The sequence below is a fragment of the Lepidochelys olivacea genome (genome assembly GCF_965140295.1).
Source record: "Lepidochelys olivacea isolate rLepOli2 genome assembly, chromosome: 7".
In the NCBI taxonomy this organism is placed as follows: Eukaryota; Metazoa; Chordata; order Testudines; family Cheloniidae; genus Lepidochelys; species Lepidochelys olivacea.
Window position 1 is genome coordinate 109,355,002 of NC_140417.1, and position 7,126 is coordinate 109,362,127.

The window sequence follows — 7,126 nt, forward strand, 5'->3', positions numbered from 1 at the left end:
ATTGCACAATTAGCTTTTGATTATTTTAAAATTCTCTTTCTCAGGAAGGTGAGTTATATATATTCATTACTGTTGCTATCATCATCTTAAAAGCCAGGGCTAGGTTGTAATTTTCTAGGAGGAAAACTCTCTATATTGCCTTATGACATATGACACTGTCTTTCTCTAAGCCACCTTTATAGCCTATGTCTGAAGAAAATGGCAGCTGTGGTCTCTTCTCCCACTTAATCCATTCATATAATGGTAGTGGGAGTTCTGAAAACTTATCAAGGAATAAAGAGATTTGTTAGTTTTTAGGGAATTGAGCAGGAGGGCAGTCTTTCAATTTGCACTTTCTGAGCTGTAGGTCAGATGCACGGAGTACATTTTCCCATCATATTTACAAAGGAGAAAATGGCAGAACTAAAGGTTTAGGACCATGATTCATCAATTTTCAGAGGGACGTCGACTTATGCTGAAAGTAAAGCACGTATTTAAATGCTTTGTTGAATAAGAATGTACTTAAGCACATGCTTAAATGCTTGGCTGCATTGGGGACTAAGTGAGTAGTTATAATCCTCCTCCTTGCAGCCAGTTGTTATCATGCTAGATCTTCTAATTAAAATAATTTTGGTTATGTAACCGCCACATCCTACCCCCAAAAGAACACAGGGTGAAATCCTGGCCCATTGAAGTCAGCTGACCTCAGTGGAGCCAAGATGTCAGACACAATCTACTTCTAAGGTCATATACATCCATTTATTTTTGTTTGATAAGACTTACTTAAACTTTTCAGTTTATGCAAAGATATTTTTTAAACTTCAACGGAATGAGCTGGGCTTCCCATGCTGAAAGCATTTGCCAGATTCAGCATGTTCATGATTAGAAAGTGCATGTTATTCTTAATCTTTTAGAGGAAGGGTGGCATTGGATGAAATTTAGCTTTTGTCCAAATGTTTGCCTGTCAAATCTTTTGAGTGATGGCCCAAACCAAGCCCCCTGGAACTCAGGAAAGATGAAATCTGCATCCAACATTTACAGTGTGAACTTTGGTTTATAATTGTCATTATTATTATTTACATTAGAGTAGTGCTGACAGGTCCCAACTTGCGGGGAACCCCTCCCATCATGCTAGGTGGTACACAGTCCCTGCCCCAAGAGCTTGCAGTCTAAAAGACAAGACAGATCAGTAATAATAGACAACAAACAAGCAAAACATTAAAGGTGATGTTAGATACACCTCTTGGGAATAGCTAAGTTAGGCCCTGGTCCTACAAACACTTATGCACAGCTGTAACTTTATTCACACAAAATTTCCATCAATAGAACTTCTTACATGAGTAAAGTTACAGTTGTGACATCCAGGCTACCCCTGGCTACGTTGCTATTTTTAGCACAGTAGCTCAAGCATTGCAGAGTGGGTGTCTGCCTTCCCACACTTGAGGGGGCTTGTCTTCATTATGGGGGTAAGTCGATCTAAGTTACGCTATGTGAATAATGTAGCTGGAGTCGACAGCTTAGGTCTACTTACCCCAGTGTCTTCACTGCGATGCATCAATGGGAGACACTCTCCGGTTGACTTCCCTTACTCTTCTTGGGGAGCTGGAGTACCGGGGTTGATAGGAGAGCCCTTTGCCATCGATTTAATGGGTCTTCACTAGACTCCCGCTGGTTCTGGGGTGGTGCATGGGTGGTGACACGCTGCCCAGGACCCCCACTGGTGCTGGGAGGGGGGTTGGAGGAGCCAGCAGGCTCCCTACCTGGCTCTGTGCCTCCCTGGAAGCAGGAACATCCCCCTTGCTCAGCTCCTAGGTGGAGGTGTGGCCAGGCAGCTCTGTGCACTGCCTCTGCCCAGAGCGCCGGCTTTGCAACCGTGGCCAATGGGAGCTGCGAGGGTGGTGCCTGCAGGCAGAGACAGTGCGCAGAGCTGCTTGGCTATGCCTCTGCTTAGGAGCTGAGTGAGGGGGATGTCGCCACTTCCAGCGAGGCCCCCGAGGTAAGCACTGCCCAGAGCCTGCCTCACACAGTCCTGTCCCGTCCTGTGCCTCTGCCCCCTCCCACACCCAAACTCCTGCTGCTGCTGGGGGAGGGGGTGCAGTGGCTTGAGATTGCCCCAGCAGCAGCAGATGCAACTGACACAGGGGCTTCCTGAGCGGCCCTCGGGCCAAGCGCACCAGCCACTGCAGAAGTCACAGAGGTCATGGAAAGTCACAGAAAGTCATGGAATCCGTGACCTCTGAGACAAACCCACAGCCTTAGTAATTACACATATGTGAAATATATTTATGATTACTCATATAGTTTTCCAAATAGATGGGCAAGGTAGAGCAGTCTTCAACTACAGTTTTTCTTAAAATTAAAGAAAACAATTAATACAGAAAACTTAAGTATGAATCTAGGCATTATGAGAAGAAGTCAGACTAGTAGAAATGTATTTATTTGTCTAATTTTTTAAAAAAGGGAACATATCTAAAACTTCACAGTTCTGTTGTCTTAAAAATATCTTTCTCCCTTCCGCTGTTGAAGTTTGTGATCCTGTTCTCTGTCTCATCGAGGTTTGAAAGATTCCAAAATCTTTGCAAGATTCAGAACTCAAGAGCTTTTTCACCTCTAAGAGAACCTGTAATTTGCCCAGGAGTACTCAAAGTGCAGCATTGCAAACAGTTGAATATTATCAGGGATGTGGATTCAGGAGGGGTTATCTTGTTTGGGTTAGTGCTGCATATCACTTACCATATTAATTTTGTAACATGTACAGATCCCTTCTGTACAGTAAGAGGCTGACACAAATTGCATGGATCTAAAACAATGTACATTTGCATTTGCATAAAACCTTAATTCTAACAGTGACTGCAAGCGTCACATCTATCCCCAGTTCTCTAAGTGACACAGTCTGAAATACATGGGAATTGTAATAGCTAACTCCTTCCGAAACCCCCAATGGCTACCCTCACATATGTTTCTGAACTAAAAATGAGACTCATTTACAAACAAGCGAGAGCTGTGTGTTGAAGCTTGTTTGATGTTTTAAATACCAGTTGGGAGGATGCTGCAGCATATGATGTGCCCCTCCTCCCATCTTCTAGATTCAGGCCTTCAGAGCCTGTGTCCTCTCACTTTCCCATCAGCAACATTTCTGTGATGGAGGAGTATTGGTGCCTAGATACTACTGTAATGGGGGCATTTTAGATGTGCAGATAGCTAGATTGGGACTCCCTTCAGAGGTAGTGAATACTTTTAATTAAATAGCAATAGGGATCAGTGATGAACCACGAGGCACTTCTTGCACCTCACCTTCTTTGTCTCTTTTCCTTTCCTTGATTCCACTGCATTCCTCCTCCATCCTTTTGTGTCAAACACAGTCCCTTGCTAACACATTAAACTGGGGAATTGGAGGCGAGAGGCATTTTTTTTTATGTGCTTGTAAAGCACCTAGCATGATGGCACCTTTGTTCATAACTGGGATTCCTCTGTGCTACAGTAATACTACTAATAATAATGAATACGCCTTGACAGCAGGTTCAGGAATTTTCATTGCTGTGGCATAACTATTTTATTAAGACAAAGTCCAAGATGCTTTAAATCAATAGTAGAAAATACTTTTGTGTTAGCTGACCTGGCAGATGAGCAGCTGCCATGTCAAAGCTAGAAGTTGCAGATTAGCTCAAATCCCATGCCCTTTAGGGTGTGAGGGAAGAAATAGAGCTCTGTAGATTGCAGGGTTTGTTTGGCCTCTGGGAAAGGAACTCATTGCCAAATTTAACACCGCCCTCTACTGGCTGCTGAAAGAATAAAATAGATAACTTTTGGGAGATATTGATAAGGTTATATAATAAGCCAGCAAATGAAGAGAGATCATAACTGTTTTTTGTTTGTTTCTTAAAGGTGGTGGAAATATCAATATATTTATTGCTTAGTTAGAATTCACCTTGTCAAGGTACAATAAGGCTGCTCAGTTCATTATTGAAAGGTAATGAATAATAATAAAATGTACATTGGGTTGACATTTTTCTGTACTTTGCTATTTCCATGATACATGAAAGCTGAAATAAAAACTCTCTTTTGAAGCTGACAATGTAACGTGTATAATTTAGACCAACATAGAATACTATAGAGCTGATAAATCTAAAAATAACCTTAGACTTGGGTTGGCATTTGTTTTTCCGCTGTTGTTCTCTCCTTGCCTGTGTTTGTGTGTGTTTATATTCGACATTATCTATGTATGACAGTACATTTCCTAAAGTAAAGAGTGACTGGCGTGCTGATTTTTGTTAACCACAAAAATTATACACATTATAAAATTAACCCATTATATGCTATTAAATACTTATTTCTCCTAGCTGCACTTTTTCATTGCTTTCCCTGTTTTGGATATAAAATATTTAACAGCAAAAATATAGCTATCTGCATGTTTGTGATCCAGTCTGGTCTCCAGAGGCTTTTTTAATTGGCTGTCTAATCATGATCATCAGAATTTTGTGTTACAAAAATCTAGCTGAGAAATGTAACTCCATGTTGGTTAGAAATAGGGAAGTATTATCCAGTAACGTGTCCTGAATTGAATCCATTTCAAAGAGACTCTATTAAGGAAATGTATGTGACCAATAGGGATGGACCAGAGCCACAAAACTTCTGCTTTTCTCTAATGAATATGAATGATCCTGATGATCTATACGCTGCAGGTGTTGTAAATGGAATGTCATAAGATCAGATGTCCCTTTATTTAAAAAACCACACCTGTTCATTTCTGGAATAAACTTCCTGCGGCATCAGGATGGTCATTTACGCCAGCATTACTTGCAGAACTGTAGCGATCACTCTGCGCGTGTGACCCAGCATGAGGACCCCAGTCTAAAGATATTTCTACAACAGCAAATGTAATTCCCACTTTTCAGTACGAGTGCCGCTGGAGTGAATTACCAGCCTGTAGACTGGAGGGGCGTGCTATGCAATCCATTGAATATAGGGACATTCTGATGAACAAGGTTTTTCACTGTTCACCTTCTATGCTTTTAACTTTTCCTTTTTGCAAGGTATGGATACTGTGTTTAGGCAATCAACAGACAATGTTTAACGTTACATAGACCAGCTATTTTTGATCGGTACAATTGGAGGAATTAGTTTTGTGTATTTCTGAAATGCTATAGGGGTATGAAAGATAATAAATGGGCTAACTGAGAGGGGAAATTGGGTGCTCCTATTTGCCCTCTCACATAATACACAAACAAGTGGACATTAAATGAAATCGAAAAGCAGCATATTTAAAAGTGCAAAAGGAAATGGTTTGTACACAGCATACATTAACCTGTGGAACTCATTGCCACACGATATCATTGAGACCAAGAGCTCAGCAGGATAAACCCTTATGCCTCATAGTATGAACAGCCCATTTAGTGACAGGGTTAGGAAGAAACTTCCCCCGTGGGCAAGTAATTCCATAATGGTCCACTATAGCATTTCTTGCGCCCTTCTCTGAAGCATTTTGTTACTGGCCACTGTCAAGAAACAGCATATTGGACTTTCTAGACCACTGGTCTGATCAAAAATGGAAAATCCTATATTCTTATTGCTAAAGTCACTTTTTACCTATGAAGGCAATCAGCCACTGTCTCACTCTGAAAGGAAGTGCAATTCTTTCACCCCTGAAACTGAAGCGGCATGAATTGTATGTTTCTTTCTTCCTTTCTCTCTCTTCCCCAACCCCTTCCCACTTCCTATTCTACTAGAGAGAAATCAATGAACTGTCTGTGATCTGTACTTTCATAGAATTCCATCTCCCAAGTTAGTAATAGATTATCAGTGAAGTCTCATCAAAGAGCTGCCTGGAAATTACAGCAGCACTGCAAAGAACTAAGTAAATTATTTCCATCTTAGTGTTGGTCTTGTTCACTACATCATGTTTAAACTTTTAAAGCATTTTCCATTCACTTGGATGAATATTTGTATATCATTTACAAAAACATTAACAAAATCCCTCTGAACTGAAGTTTCCAACCTCAGGGAGTTTTGTTATTTTTGGAGTCATCGTTAGGCCCTGGGCAAATGCTTAAGGGAAAGTTTATCCTTTGTAGTTGGGCCAATAGTGCTTTAAACTTAAAGATGTCTTTCTCTGAGTCCAAGATTAGGCAATGAACCAAATTCTCACTAGGCCATACACAGGAGTCACAGAAACTACTGAGTATGCCATAATTTTTTATTGTTTGTGTTTGTTATTTTGACTCTTCTCTGGATTGCTAAAAATCCCTTTAATGTGAAGGCGAGGAATGCTATTCTGTGAGAGGAGAGATGCTTATGACTAAATCAATCTTTTTTCAGTTTGGAAGGGAAGCAAATAGCAGGAAAAATGGGAAATTGGAAGTGGCGAGCTTTTTAAGGTCTCAAATTCTAGAACAGGGATGCCTGTGGCATACTTGCATCCCATCATAGAATCATAGAATATCAGGGTTGGAAGGGACCCCTGAAGGTCATCTAGTCCAACCCCCTGCTCGAAGCAGGACCAATTCCTAGTTAAATCATCCCAGCCAGGGCTTTGTCAAGCCTGACCTTAAAAACCTCTAAGGAAGGAGATTCTACCACCTCCCTAGGTAACGCATTCCAGTGTTTCACCACCCTCTTAGTGAAAAAGTTTTTCCTAATATCCAATCTAAACCTCCCCCCCTGCAACTTGAGACCATTACTCCTCGTTCTGTCATCTGCTACCATTGAGAACAGTCTAGAGCCATCCTCTTTGGAACCCCCTTTCAGGTAGTTAAAAGCACCTATCAAATCCCCCCTCATTCTCTTCTGCAGACTAAACAATCCCAGCTCCTTCAGCCTCTCCTCATAAGTCATGTGTTCTAGACCCCTAATCATTTTTGTTGCCCTTCGCTGGACTCTCTCCAATTTATCCACATCCTTCTTGTCGTGTGGGGCCCAAAACTGGACACAGTACTCCAGATGAGGCCTCACCAATGTCGAATAGAGGGGAATGATCAAGTCCCTCGATCTGCTCGCTATGCCCCTACTTATACATCCCAAAATGCCATTGGCCTTCTTGGCAACAAGGGCACACTGCTGACTCATATCCAGCTTATCGTCCACTGTCACCCCTAGGTCCTTTTCCGCAGAACTGCTGCCTAGCCATTCGGTCCCTAGTCTGTAGCGGCGC